General features: G+C 43.0%; 1 protein-coding gene across 4 annotated transcripts in view; it reads right to left on the bottom strand.

The window, feature by feature from the left end:
- LOC311225031 (oxidation resistance protein 1) overlaps window positions 1-11,005 on the bottom strand; it is a 62,262-nt gene extending 51,257 nt beyond the window's left edge. For all 4 annotated transcript variants that reach the window (XM_084310230.1, XM_084310231.1, XM_084310232.1 and 1 more), the window contains exon 1: window positions 10,905-11,005. The gene's annotated coding sequence lies outside the window, so the exon portion shown is untranslated. The remainder of the gene's footprint in view (window positions 1-10,904) is intronic.
- Window positions 11,006-16,176: the final 5,171 nt, after the last annotated feature.

Raw genomic sequence — 16,176 nt, 5'->3', positions numbered from 1 at the left:
GCGGCGTCTGCTCATCCCTCCAGCCCCTCCTGCACGCATGTAAACACGGGTCTACTCTAGTCTAGTGGGACGGGACACGGGAGGACGGCGTCTCCCTGAGCTAACGTTAGCTTAGCTACTGTTACAAAATGACCCAGTCAACTATTCACTTTTAGTTTAATACATGATGAGGCATTGTCTAACCGAACGGTATCTAGCCGGCCAGCTACCGATAGCTCCTGACATCAACAAACGCTCCATCAAGTCTAGTAGAGACGTGTATGATACCTGTTAGCTGTTAGCTGTTAGCTCACATTAGCGCAAGTTAGTTCACTGTTCAAAACGAAATGTCCCATTGAACTAAATAATTCACTGAGGCGTTGTATTAACGTTATATATCCGGCTAGCAGTAGCTACAGATAGCTCCTGATATCAATGTCTTATAACACTGATTGAATGTGATATGACCACAGTAACGTTATACCATTAGGGTCCAGCTGCAGCGCAGGAGAATCCTGGCCGTATCTCGAGGCTACTTGAGTATAGGTCCAGCTGCAGCTCCGGAGAATCCTGGCCATAGCTGGAGGCTACTAGAGTACACACAGACAGTGGGGCTTGTTGCGTGGTGGCGATGTCTCGCAGATAATACAAGTACAAGTCTAATTATATAATATATATATTTTATAAAAAAAATTTAAATACAAAATTTATATAAAATAATTTTTAATTTTTTTTAATCAAAAACGATCGGTATCGGATCGGTATCGGCCGATATGGCTCACGACGATCGGTGATCGGTATCGGTGGCAAAAAACGTGATCGGGGCATCCCTAGTCCTTAGTAACTTATACTCGATGGTTGTACTAGGGTTGGATGCAGTTCCCCGTTGGTCAGTCTGTCTGTTTTCCATATTCTGCTGTGTTTAACGTTATCTGTTTGCGAGTGCTCCTGATGGCTAGCCTAGTAGTACCGCGGGACTTTTATTATTATATGTCCGCGGGTTGGCCAGTACTGCGCAAACGTTTATTAAACATTATATGTCCGCGGGTGGTCTTGTGCAGTGCTCTCGTGGCACTGTCAACTAAAGCGAACACTCAGAAGACGCGCACCGTTTGCCAGTGCAGTGATTGCAGAATGTTTTATTTTTTTGTATACTCGCCAGACTGGCGAGTGGTCTTCATGAATCACTCGCCAAACGTAAAAAATACTCGCATTTGGCGAGTAAAGTGGCCTAATTTCCTCCCCTGGTTGTGCATTATCATTATTGCCATATATTTTAACACCATGTAGCATCAGGGTAATATATTATTTGTGTTGTTCTCTTGTGTGGTGTTGTGTCATCTCCTAATCGCCTGTTTCTGTTTCCGCAGATGCCACTCATCTCCCTGATTGGATTGGTTGCACCTGATTGGTGCATCTTCAAGCAGGCAGTGGAGATGGGTGGTTAAAGGAGTGGGAAGTGACACACATCGGGGCGCCTCATTGAATCACTGCCACCGACCAGAGTGGAGTGTGGAGGTGGCCGCTAGTTTGCCACTATTGAGTGGATACTTTTGTAGCCTAATTGTCAAAACCATTAACCACTGTGTGTGGGCAATATTATTGTGTTGGTCTTGTCTTCCACTGTTGTGTGCTTCCCTAACAGGTGGGATTATTATAGTATATATTATTGGCCTCTGCGCCATCTCCCTCCATCAAGGGATATATATATATATACTGTAGTGTTTTAGTGCTGGGTGGTTCCCAGTGTTTACCTTTGCTTAAATGTTTGTTTGTCTTATTTGTATATTTCCTGTTTGTTCTCCATTACCCTTTGCCCTTGGTTTGAACAGTGGGTTTCAAGCCCCACGATAATAAATATCATTTCTCCTTTGGGAACAGTGGAGGTTTAAATCCCTACCCTGTATAATAAATATAATTTACTATTTGGAACAACGCCTTGTGTTTACTTCTTATCTGCTCGGGAACGTGCGTAGTGCACTACTGAAGGGGCTGGTTTTCACATACAGCCCGCTTCAGCTTATATTTTATATTGTCATTAGACATTACTATGTGACATGGGGGCTCGTCCGGGATGAGGAACGCACCGGCCACGTTCCAACGTTTGATGCACATGGTGTTGGGGGGGTGTGTCTAGGTGTAACGTCTATTTGGACGATGTGGTGGTGTACTCCGATACTTGGGGGGAGCACATCGCTAACTTACGGGTGGTTTTTGCACGCTTGGCAGAGGCTTCGTTGACTCTGAACCTCGCCAAGTGTGAGTTTGGGAAAGCCACGGTGACGTACTTGGGGAAGCAGGTGGGTCACGGACAGGTCCGCCCGGTGGACGCTAAGGTGACAGCGATCCTGGCGTATCCGGCTCCTTCCACGAGGCGCGAGCTACGGCGTTTCCTGGGGATGGCAGGGTATTACCGGTGTTTTTGTAGGAATTTTTCTGTGGTGGTGGCTCCCCTCACTTCTTTGTGTAGTCCTATTGTACCTTTTGTGTGGTCCGAGGAGTGTCAGTGCGCCTTCGAGGCTGCTAAATCTCTCCTATGCAGTGCTCCTGTTCTGGCAGCCCCTGACTTTGCGTTGCCCTTTCAGCTGGAGGTCGACGCGAGTGCTGCTGGGGCTGGAGCTGTGCTGTTGCAGGCGGGAGAGGGCGAGGTGCATCATCCGGTTTGCTACTTCTCGGTGAAGTTCAAGCTACATCAGTTGAACTACTCGACCATCGAGAAAGAGACGCTGGCGATGCTCCTCGCTCTCCAGCACTTTGAGGTGTATGTGGGTTCCAGCGCTATTCCGGTGTTGGTCTACACGGACCACAATCCCCTGGTGTTCTTGGCTCACATGTACAATCACAAGCAGAGGTTGATGCGTTGGGCCTTGCTGGTGCAGGGCTACAACATTGTCATCCGTCACAAAAAGGGGGTGGACAATGTTGTGGCCGATGCCTTGTCCAGAGGGTAGGTCTGGGGGTACTACTCTGATGTTGGTTGTATAGGCAATAATGTTTTGCTCACCCGGTGGGTTCGCTTCTATGGGTGGAGGTGTTACGTACGTGGGTTGTGCATTATCATTATTGCCATATATTTTAACACCATGTAGCATCAGGGTAATATATTATTTGTGTTGTTCTCTTGTGTGGTGTTGTGTCATCTCCTAATCGCCTGTTTCTGTTTCCGCAGATGCCACTCATCTCCCTGATTGGATTGGTTGCACCTGATTGGTGCATCTTCAAGCAGGCAGTGGAGATGGGTGGTTAAAGGAGTGGGAAGTGACACACATCGGGGCGCTTCATTGAATCACTGCCACCGACCAGAGTGGAGTGTGGAGGTGGCCGCTAGTTTGCCACTATTGAGTGGATACTTTTGTAGCCTAATTGTCAAAACCATTAACCACTGTGTGTGGGCAATATTATTGTGTTGGTCTTGTCTTCCACTGTTGTGTGCTTCCCTAACAGGTGGGATTATTATAGTATATATTATTGGCCTCTGCGCCATCTCCCTCCATCAAGGGATATATATATATATACTGTAGTGTTTTAGTGCTGGGTGGTTCCCAGTGTTTACCTTTGCTTAAATGTTTGTTTGTCTTATTTGTATATTTCCTGTTTGTTCTCCATTACCCTTTGCCCTTGGTTTGAACAGTGGGTTTCAAGCCCCACGATAATAAATATCATTTCTCCTTTGGGAACAGTGGAGGTTTAAATCCCTACCCTGTAAAATAAATATAATTTACTATTTGGAACAACGCCTTGTGTTTACTTCTTATCTGCTCGGGACCGTGCGTAGTGCACTACTGAAGGGGCTGGTTTTCACATACAGCCCGCTTCAGCTTATATTTTATATTGTCATTAGACATTACTATGTGACAGGTATGTCTGGGAGTGTTGCATTTATTAATTTTACATTTTATTTTGGATTTCATGGTGTTTTTTGTTTTGTTCTTGATTTATTGTGATGTTTTTTCTTGACTTGTTTAACTCATTCAGCACCGTTCACGCATATATACGCATTTGTCCGGCAATCGAATAACGCCAACCACGTATATATACGTTATTGGATTGTTATTTCTTTTATTAGCTATTTCCATTCATAAATCATCCAGGTAGGCTGTGGTACTGTGTGGCAATGTGTCTGATATCGCAATGGTCCAATACCGCCGCCTGTTGGTATGTGGCCGATGTCGCACTTGTGTCGCACACTGTGTGACTGTGTATGACTCTGTGAGTCATTGAAAGTCATCCGGGCGGAGTTTTCTTGTAACGTGGATCAATATCTTCACCCGATCGCATTGAATCGCTTTCGGGACGCCAGATTCATTATGCTGTTGGGGATTATGGTGTGGGCCAAATGGACATACGATCTAGCAGATGGCAATCAAATAATTGGAATATTCTTTTTGGAGTCTCATCGGCCACAGGTAAGAGCAATTTAACGTCAATTTCAGCTTGCTTGTGCATTGTTTTCATAGCCATCGCCCTGATCAGTGTATGCTGTTGTACTAACGAATGCCGTTATTGACAATCAATTAATCCGAAACGACCCCCCCCCCCCCTTTCATACATGCATGATGGAACATAATATACTGATCATATGCATTTGAATTTTAATTATAGCGTGTATAGGGACGAAATGCCAAGGGATAATATATAATACATGTTGCGGCCTATTACTTAATATTCCTCAATGGGAAAGGAGGGGAGTTCATACTCTGGGGGATATTTATGATAAAAACGGCCTTCGAGCGTTTCAGGACCTAAGAGATTTTTATGACCTCCCCGGCGTATCATTCTTCATCTACTTGCAACTAAGGTCGGCGATCAGGGCGCATGGGGTACCGTGGGCTCAAGCACTACACCCACCCTTTTATTAAGCTTATCAGGGACAGAACAACCTCAAGAGGATTTGTCTCAGATTTGTATACACTCTTAATCAAATCTAATCTACATATAAAAGTTAAAACATATCAATCAATCAATCAGATTTATTTATATAGCACATTTCACATGACACGTGTCAACCAAAGTGCTGTACAGAGGGTAGGTACACATAGATACATAAAGACAAGAATCACACTCTGTTTTATGGGAGGGCACACAGGCAAACACATAGGAAAACAGGGCATGAGTCAGTGAACGGGAAAGGCTAGTAGGTAGAAGTGGGTTTTGAGCCTCGATTTGAAGGAATCTATCGAGGGGGCGAGCCTAATGGAGGTGGGGATGCTGTTCCACAGTTCAGGGGCTGCGATAGCAAAGGCACGGCCCCCCCTGAGCTTGAGGTTAGACCTCCGGACTGTCAGGAGCCTCTGATCGGCTGACCTGAGGGACCTGGTGTTGGAATAGGGGGATAGGAGGTCTGAGATGTAGGAGGGGGGGGGGTGACCATTAAGGGCTTTAAAAACAAATAGGAGAACCTTAAAATCTATCCTGTAGCGTACTGGGAGCCAATGAAGGGAGGCAAGGACAGGGGTGATGTGGTCTCTCTTGCGGGTTCCGGTCAACAGTCTGGCAGCAGCGTTTTGTACCAGTTGTAAGCGGGACAGGGAAGACTGGTTAATGCCTATTATAGAGGGAGTTGCAGTAGTCTAATCTAGATGAAATGAAGGCGTGGATGACTCTCTGAAGGTTTGCAGGGGAGAGAAGGGCTTCGAGTTTGGCAATGGTGCGTAGTTGGAAAAAACATGCCTTTACCACTGAGTTCACATTGGATACAGTCTGGCGAGGGGACATTCCAGAATTAGACTCTGAGTTTGACTGGGATGATATTTGGACTAATGTTACATTAGCCTCCCACACCTGACACCCCTAATCACCAGCAAATGCATTTGAATTATATTCATAGGACAAATCTCATAGAAGCTGTATGCTATGGGACTGGTGGTCGACTCTCAGTGCACTTTGTGCGCTCTGGGGACCACTGGCACTTATATGCACAGGTTTTGGGATTGCCCACCAGTAGCTTGTTTTTGGAAATCCATAACAACTAAACGTTCAAACATATGTAACCTAACAATTCCACTTACGGCACCAACACTACTCCTAAATGATACATCATTACTACCGAGCCGGCATAGCTACAACAAAAAATAATCATTCTGGCGGGTGTCACTGCAGCCAAGAAGCTGATAGCCACGAGGTGGAAATAACCTGAGAAACTCACAATGATTAATTGGTCTCTGACACTACTGGATGTAATTTATATGGAAATCTCTACTGCACGTGTAATTGGGGTGGGACAGGCCAGCATTGAGCTGTGAGTCGCAGCGGCCGAGAAAGTTAAGGCCACTATCTAGCGGCGGAGCAGGGTTGGTCCTGGGGGGTCCTGGGGTGGGAGAGGAAATGTCTTTTGTCTTGTTATGTTGTTATCTGTGATAATATAATTGTTTTATTTTTAGGTTCTGTATTTATTATTTCTTTTGTTTGTTATTTCTACTGTCATTCTATTGTCATTATTATTATTATTGTCTGGTGATGTTCTGTTATTATTATTATTATTATTATTATTATTATTATTATTATTATTATTATTATTATTATTATTATTATTATTATTATTATTATTATTATTATTATTATTATTATTATTGTATTATGTGCTGTCATGTTTTGTTTTATATTCCATGTAAAAAAGAGAACAGTGCGGGAGATCTGCTTTCATTGGTCTATGTTTGCCCTGCCCCATAAACAAGCCCTGCCTAATGTGTAGCCTACCATCTGTCAGCTGTCTTTGGTAAACTAGTGACTTGTCAACACAGTTGGGCTTTTTTCATTCATTCAATCTTTATTTCAACTTGAAAATTAATTGAGGGCACACCCTCATTTCCAATGATATTGAGCATATTATAAACATAATAATCCATACATGATCAATACAATAGAAAATGCAATAAACAATAGACAAGAAGTGCAATCATAATACAAATGTGTGCAATCAATTACAACAATTACATTATTGTGGAATAGTTTTAGGATTTAAACTGACCAAGGGATACCAAAGTACAAGGACGCGGCAAGGGGGGGTGCGGCGGGGGCTGCAGGCGGGGAGTGTAACTGCAACTGCAAGGTACTCGTACACCTACTGTGAATTGTACCTAAATTGCACCTCGCCCCATTTCTCCATTTATGCCTTGCACTATATAGTATTGTATATTAGTACACTGCACAGTATTGTATATTGTATGGTAACTACGTCTATTCTGCATCGAACATTGTACATATGTCTAAACTGAACACTGTGACCTTTTTTTTTTTACTTCTAATTTTACTATGTTTTTATTTCATACTTATCTTGTCTTGCACAGTCTCTGGAGCGCAACAGTAAGAAGCATTTTGTACAAAAGTATTCTGTACTTCTGTATGACAACTATTAAAGAAACTTGAAACTTGAACTTGAAGGTTGTTTTGGCCTTTATTCCCATAGATATCTATATAGAACACTAGATAGCTTAAGGCGGAGTCACCAGCGTCACTGAACCGCCGCCATCTTGCCAGGGGCAGCCTTGAGTGAGAGTGAGTGAGCTGCACAGACAAAAATACTCATAACTCGCTGAAATATTGACGGATTTACAAACGGGTTGGTTTGCTATAAACATCAAAGATGTAGTTATGATACTGCATACTTGTAAAATTTTTACAAACCGCTTGAATCATAGCCACGTTAATAATGCTTGTAATAAACCAAACCGTTTGTAAATCCGTCAATATTTCAGCGAGTTATGAGTATTTTTGTCTGTGCAGCTCACTCACTCTCACTCAAGGCTGCCCCTGGCAAGATGGCGGCGGTTCAGTGACGTCGCTCTCCATTGGCCGGCAGCGCGGGCAAGCTATCTAGTGTTCTATATATATATCTATGTTTATTCCATTGTAATACCGAGGCTACTCAATGTCACTGAGCGAGCGGCACTGCAGATTTACCCTACTCTTGGAATCAGGGAACAAACTTAACTTTTTGACTTACCAGCCAGGGCAGATTTTTTACCAGCCAAAAATGATAAATAGCTTTTTAGTATATCGCCATGTGTTATTATTACTATATAATACTCTCATATGCTATTTTCAATTAATATCATAAACAACATAAGGAATATTAGCATAATTTTGAGTGGACTGAAGGAATGAGTCAGCGTTAATAGTTTTAAATGCAAATAATTTATTGAAACATAGAAGTGGGGTCGGGACACACACACTGTGTTTCAACTCACCACCCCCGCATCATATTGTAGTCTGTCTTCAAACTTCCACTCCTCTCGAAACTTTTTTATATTTGAATATCAACATTATCTGTCCATCCTCACTCAGTAATCCTCAGTTTACTATAATATACTCCTGTCCTGAGTCCTGACTAGTGACTTCGTCGTCTTTCCAAACGCACGCACACACACACACACACACACACAGGGAAGGGGAGAGTGCCCCCCCCCCCCCCCATTTCCCTTTCCTCAGTCCACTGTCTGCTGTTCACTATGGCTCTGCCTCGTCTGATCAGGATTAGCTTGTTAGCTTACGTTAACGTTGTAGTGATTGGTACATAAACGTTAATTTCGGGTGATGTGGGCATAAAGGAATGGCGACGGTGCAAAGCATGTAGATGCATTTGACTCGTTGTGAGAAGAAAAAAAACACCACAGACTTATTTTGAGTCTGTAGGCGCACTGCTGTGTTAACGCTGCTGTGTTTAACGCTGCTCTGTTTTCAAGAAACACGGAGTGGGCGGATATCATATGACTCGCGGAGTTGCTACAGGATTTTTCAAAATAAGAGTATCATATGAACCTGAACGTTGCTAGCTGCCGGAGCCCAGATATTATGACTGGAGCTGCGCTTGGGGCGGAAATGAGACCCGCACAGGATTTTCAAAATAAGAGTATCGATATGAACTAAACGCCAGATGGCGGGCAGACCTATTATTTTTAGTCGCCAGACGTTAAATCTACAGGCCATTGGCGAATGGCATGTTCTTATTTTGTTCCCTGCTTGGAATTCATTGCCATATCCTCATAGGGGCGCTGTCTCGATAATGCAGTGTTATTAAAGAAGCCGCAAGCGTGTAGCCGACGCATGAACCAGTTGGGATTCGAATAGACGCGGCCTGGAAGCGTCAACGCGGAACTGGAAATCCGTTGGTAAAAAAAATAGCGGCCTGGAATAGTTTTTGGGACAATTCGCAGTAAAGGAATATATCTGTCGGCGATGTTGTATGCGGGAACGAATTGCAGAGAGGGAGGACTGACTGAAGTGGAGAGCGTGTTTACTTGTGTCTCAGAAAAGAAATGTCTCAAAAACTAATATCTGATTTCTTTAATAATAATAACCTGGACTTGCTGCATATACATCAGGATATTCTGGACTCACTGGACATTCATGTTGTCATGAAGGAGTTTATTTCCACCACTCCTGAACGCAAGACCACTTTCGGTGTTCTACCGTCTTCGGAATAGGTAATGTGTGTTTATTATCGCTCCTGCTGGGATTGTTGTTGTGACAGTCAGTGACACACACACACACACTGCTGCATTTCGTGTGTGAACTGTCCACATGTTGGTGTTCAAGTTTGTCTGTTGTAGTGTATAATATTGATCTTTCAAATGAATGGAAAATCACGAATGATGCGCTTCGCGCAAGCATTTAATATGACGTTATTATTATTATTTATCTCTGACTCCGACCGCCGCACCCCCAAGTCTGACTCACTTCCCGCGTGCGAGTATTGAGTATTAGAGTTTGTTGTATGCTGCTGTCCCATGTGTCAAGAGCACATAAGCTAAAAGCATACAGTTTCCCAAGTTCAGTACAAACTCTAAGTGCTTTAGAGGGCTGCAACGATTAGTCGACATAATCGACGACGTCGATCATACAAAAATTTGCGTCGATGGGTCATAAAAAAAAATAATAATAATAATTTTCACTACCTATCTTTGTGAAAGTGGCTTCTCAGCTCTGGTCCAGCTGAAGACAAAGCATAGGAACAGATTGGACATTGAGCATGACCTCAGAGTTGCTTTGTCTACCATCACCCCAGACTTTGAGACTCTTGTCAGGAGCAAACAACATCCCCAGTTATCCCATTAGTTCCCTGGGATGTTAGGCTAAGAAGGATATATTATTTATTATTATTATTTTATTTCATGTGTTTTTAGCCCTAGTTGCACTTTTGTTGCAACCCCAGTTATCCCATTAGTTCCCCCAAACTTACTGTCGGTCTGCTAAGAGCCAAAAGGAGCCGCGCCCACAAGAAGCAGAGATGGATTGTGTGACAGAAATATTCGTTAGATTAGTCGACTAATCGAAAAAAATTATCAACAGATTAGTCGACTACCAAAATAATCGTTAGTTGCAGCCCTGTAAAGCCAATCATTGTTTGTAACATCCATTCGGATTCAGATGGCCGCTCCAATAGAAAAGTGAGATAAATTGGGCAATCTGCAATTATGGCTTTATATAGAAACAGATACGAAATTATTTAATTAGTATCATTATTTAAATGTCTATGTTAACAAAAGAGTGACATTTTAGACGCATACATCGTGAATTCAGATGTGACCAAAACCTGTATTCATAAACAGGTATGTGGTTGCATCTGGAGCAGCCACATTATGCAATTCACTGATCACATTCCTTTGGGCCCATTAAAGTGAATTGCGACGCCGATATCTGAAAGGAACGCCGGACTACAGTAGGCCACAAACGCAGTACGGCACCCACCAAGATATCTCACTCAAAAACGGTGATGATGTGTGCATCATGTTAGAGCCAACTGCTATCATCTCATTTGAGAGGAAGTGAGCGTTGATACCGACATGAGAGCATTGTATGCAGAGTCTAACGTTACCCTAGCATAAAGAAAAACAGTAGCAGCTCCATTCTCATTGAGCAATTAGAGACAGGCAGCATTGGGCATATTATATGCATTAGACAACATCACAACAAATAGAGAAACTGACCTGTTTTAGTGCCTGATGATAACAGCGGGTGTCGACCATAGGGCACTTCATATTGCAGTGTTATGATATCACTGCAGACAACACTAACAAGTTCAGTATTCATGCTCCGCCCATTTCTTAAAAGAGCCGGTACCGTGATGGAAAACAGAGTTGGTGGCAGATGTCTCTGATGATACTACTATTTTTAATAGTTCTAAATATAAGCGTCAGACAGTAATTTACAGTAACAATAACAGTTTTAATATATCACTGGCTTCGAGGGTTAGCCTACCTACCTGGCTCAAAGCAACAGCAAAAATGTCTGTATGCAGAGCTGCAGACTGTACGTATTTCGGATTTCTGACTGAAGCTGTAGAAAAGCTTGCCCCTTTCGGACTGCGGTCAGCCGTCTTTCACTTTTGCGTGGTCAAACCAGCCGCTTCTGTTTTTCGAGTGTGCGATTAGTTCCAGGTTTACGGTAATGCATTAAAACAACCACGGGAAGCTGTTGTAATGAACCGAAGTGACGTTCGAATACATTCTCACAAGTAGATCTTACAGAAATACTTAATATGACATTGAATGCGCATCGAATCAATAGGACGTTTCGTATGTGCAGTATTATTGAACATCGAATCAATAGGACGTTTCGTATATATTCCGCAGTTAGCTACAGACAATTCCCAATCAGTGATCCAAATGTAAACCACAGGGTATAGTCTCCACCACCAGAAACATTGGCATCCAATGTAATAAAAAAAAAGTCAACCAACGAACTAGATTCTTGTACCGGATCTCCTCTCTGGTAAACAAGAATACCCTGAAGACTCTGGCAGGAGCACTCATTCAAGGGTACTACGACTATGCGTGCACCTCATGGTACCAAAGCACCTCAAAGGCGCTTAAAACAAAATTACAAACATCACAAAACAAACTGGTCAGACTACTACTTGACCTTACCCCCAGAACCCACCTCACCCCTGCCCACTTTGACAACCTATGGATGGCTTAGAGTAGATGACAGAGTACAGCAACTTGCAATGGGCCTGGTCTACAAGATACACTATACGACTAAGGTACCCATGTACATGTCAAAATACTTCCCAAAGGTCAGTGAATACCACAACCACTACACCAGAGGAAGCTCAACAAATCATGTTAAACCCAGATTCGGCTCAAACAAGGGACTAAATACGTTTCGCAATTATGCCACATCAATGTGGAACGCCCTACCCAAAGCTGTAAAGGAATGTGAATCCCTACCCACATTCAAAACCGCTCTTAAAGAGCACCTACGGGAGGCTGCAATTCTAAACTGGCCACCGTAAATGCCCAAAACCCCCACCACCTCCTAATAGACAGTCTCCTCCCCACCGCATGTATATATTCCCTCCCCGCCGTATGTATATCTCTCTCCCACCCACCCACCCCCTCCTAATGTACAGTCCCCTCCCCATCATATGTATATACTCTGTCAGGATCTAGGGGTAACAGTACTGTATATTTGAATACCGTTTATGTCACAAATGTATCAGTACTAAATACCTATATGTCCCTATGCCATAAATGTCATGTATGTTGTGTATGTCATAAATGTCTATATGAATTGAAAATGGGGGACCCTGATGGAAACAAGACAAACGTCTTTCTCAGGTCTGCATCCCCTTAACAATTGTGTGTATTGAGCCGTACTGTATTGTACCCATTCTGCAATCTGTTAAATAAAGTTTTCATTCATTCATCCATCCACTGAGGAACACTTCCGGTGAGGATTTCAAAGTAAAGGATGGCATGTGGTTCTTCTTCTTCTTCTTCTTCTTCTTCTTCTTCTTCTTCTTCTTCTTCTTCTTCTTCTTCTTCTTCTTCTTCTTCTTCTTCTTCTTCTTCTTCTTCTTCTTCTTCTTCTTCTTCTTCTTCTTCTTCTTCTTCTTCTTCTTCTTCTTCTTCTTCTTCTTCTTCTTCTTCTTCTTCTTCTTCTTCTTCTTCTTCTTCTTCTTCTTATTCTTATTCTTCTTCTTATTCTTCTTCTTATTCTTCTTCTTCTTGTGAATTTCCGGCAGTCTAGACACCTTGGGCGTGCGTCTATATTAATCCCAGCCGAAGAGTGCAAGAGCGCTTCCGCATTCTTCCCCATTCGCCGGTAAGCAATGCGCATTTCCTTTTCCTTCGCCCAGGTGCTCGCCGCGCATACGCATGAGGTCCTCGCTTGGTGTTGTAATGGCAACATTAAACTGAAAGGCTGAGACCATCCGGTACATGTTTTTATTGTTCATGGGCGTATTATGGGGTATGTTTTATTGCGAAAATACTGTACATCTATGTGAATGTCAAATATGTGAATTTCAAAGGTTGTTCAAATGGAATGTTTGAGGTTGAGGGGTTATAAAATAGGCTAATCTGAGATTTATACAATTGATTTTGCTATAACAGTCTCCCCTGTTCAGACATCTGGTGAGTGTACTGAATTAATAAAAAGTCACCTTCAAAGTAATGTGTGTCTTCAATTATTTTAATTATGCAGCAAAGGCCCAATCAGTGATCCAAATGTAAACCACAGGGTATAGTCTCCACCACCAGAAACAATAAGAAATTAAGGAGACTGGTTGATTGACTTCTTGATACAAGGACTACATTGACTAGATCACTAGACAACATGTAACTATGAGTTTTAATTGTAATTGCTGTATTGTGTGACCAGGGTTTGTTTACTTTGGTAATTGTATGTTTTGAGCTGTAGGCCTACTGTACTGTACCCATTCTGCAATCTGTTAATAACGTTATGAATGCCTGAAATAACATAACGTTACAAAGTACAGTTGACAGCTGCATTGTATTAATGTACAGCGAAATAACGTTATGGCGTTATGAAAGTACAGTTGACAGCTGCGTTGTGTTAATGTACAGCGAAATAACATTATGGCGTTATGGAAGTACAGTTGACAGCTGCGTTGTGTTAATGTACAGCGAAATAACGTTATGAAAGTACAGTTGACAGCTGCGTTGTGTTAACGTTACAATGTACAGCGAAATAACGTTATGGCGTTATGTGGTCCTTGTTTGGATAATATGTAACGTTACAATGTACAGCGAAATAACGTTATGGCGTTATGTGGTCCTCGTTTGGATAATATGTAAAGTACAGTTGACAGCTGCGCCTGCGTTGTGTTAACGTTACAATGTACAGGGAAATAACGTTATGGCGTGTTATGGCGTTATGTGGTCCTCGTTTGGATAATATGTAAAGTACAGTTGACAGCTGCGTTGTGTTAACGTTGCAATGTACAGGGAAATAACGTTATGGCGTTGCGAGTGAATCTGGTCCGCGTCGCGATAATATACATGTATTCCATTTCATTTCGCCGCTCAACAGCTGCGCCTGCGTTGTGTTAACGTTACAATGTACAGGGAAATAACGTTATGGCGTGTTATGGCGTTATGTGGTCCTCGTTTGGATAATATGTAAAGTACAGTTGACAGCTGCGTTGTGTTAACGTTGCAATGTACAGGGAAATAACGTTATGGCGTTGCGAGTGAATCTGGTCCGCGTTGCGATAATATACATGTATTCCATTTCATTTCGGCGTCTGAGCAGCGAAAAAGAAAATGCGCATTTGGAGGGCGTTACCGGGGCCAATCAGGGCAAAATGCGGAAGCGCTCTTGCACTCTTCGGCTGGGATTAATATAGACGCTTTCGGCGTCGCGTGATTACGAAACCTAGCCGCATTTCTCGGAGACGCTCTCTGATTGGCCGACGCCTGTTTCTACACTGGTTAAGCTTAGGCACTCTTCGAGAGCGTCAGTCAGTGCCAATCAGAGAGCGTCTCCGAGAAATGTGGCTAGGTTTCGTAATTCGGGGTATTGCTGCCTATCTGTTCTTCTTCTCCTCCTTCTCCTTTTCAATCAATCAATCAATCACTGTTCTTCTTCTCCTTCTTCGGTCGGCCACCAACTATGTAGGGCACTACCGCCATCTTCTGGTATCATTACCTCCTACAATGTCCATTCCCTTCACCATCATGAAGTGCAGCTAACGCTGCTACTTCCAGACTGTAAATATATATATTCGGTTTAATCTGACCCTTTGTAACAAAAACTTTATTTAACAGATTGCAGAATGGGTACAATACAGTACGGCTCAATACATACAATTGTTAAGGAGATGCAGACCTGAGAAAGACGTTTGTCTTGTTTCCATCAGGGTCCCCCATTTTCATTTCATATAGACATTTATGACATACACAACATACATGACATTTATGGCATAGGGACATATAGGTATTTAGTACTGATACATTTGTGACATAAGCGGTATTCAAATATACAGTACTGTTACCCCTAGATCCTGACAGAGTATATACATATGATGGGGAGGGGACTGTACATTAGGAGGGGGTGGGTGGGTGTGAGGGAAATATACATACGGCGGGGAGGGAATATATACATGCGGTGGGGAGGAGACTGTCTATTAGGAGGTGGTGGGGGTTTTGGGCATTTACGGTGGCCAGTTTCGAATTGCAGCCTCCCGTAGGTGCTCTTTAAGAGCGGTTTTGAATGTGGGCAGGGATTCACATTCCTTTACAGCTTTGGGTAGGGCGTTCCACATTGTTGTGGCATAATTGCGAAACGTGTTTAGTCCCTTGTTTGAGCCGAATCTGGGTTGAACATGATTTGTGGAGCTTCCTCTGGTGTAGTGGTTGTGGTATTCACTGACCTTTGGGAAGTATTTTGACATGTACATGGGCACCCCGGTCGTATAGTGTATCTTGAAGACCAGGCCCATTGCAAGTTGCTGTACTCTGTTGTCTACTCTAAGCCATCCTAGGTTTACCAGAGAGGAGATCCGGTACAAGAATCTAGTTCGTTGGTTGACTTTTTTTATTACATTGGGATTGGATGCCATTTTGTCACAGGAAAGATTTGCCTCTAGGATGGAACCCAGGTAGGTAATTTCGTCTTTCCTTGTGACAATATTGTCACCCACTGTAACTGAGAAGCCGTCGGTCTTGCTGAGTTTGTTATTTGAACCGAAGAGAATGGACTCTGTTTTGCCCATGTGTAATGATAGTTTGTTATCAGCGAGCAAGGTGCAGATTCTGCCGAGTTCAGAGCTGAGGTTTTTTTCAACCTGCAATTTGTTCTTGTCAGAGACCAGCAGGGCTGAGTCGTCCGCAAACAGGAACAAGTTGCAGTCACAGGCTGACGACATGTCATTTGCATAAATTAGGAAGAGTAGCGGTCCTAGTATGCTTCCTTGTGGAACACCACAGCTCACTGTGAGGGGGGGGGATAGAG

Source organism: Notolepis coatsorum, assembly GCF_963971535.1.
Source record: "Notolepis coatsorum genome assembly, chromosome: 3".
Classification (NCBI taxonomy): domain Eukaryota; kingdom Metazoa; phylum Chordata; class Actinopteri; order Aulopiformes; family Paralepididae; genus Notolepis; species Notolepis coatsorum.
This window is presented reverse-complemented; position numbering and strand designations above follow the sequence as displayed.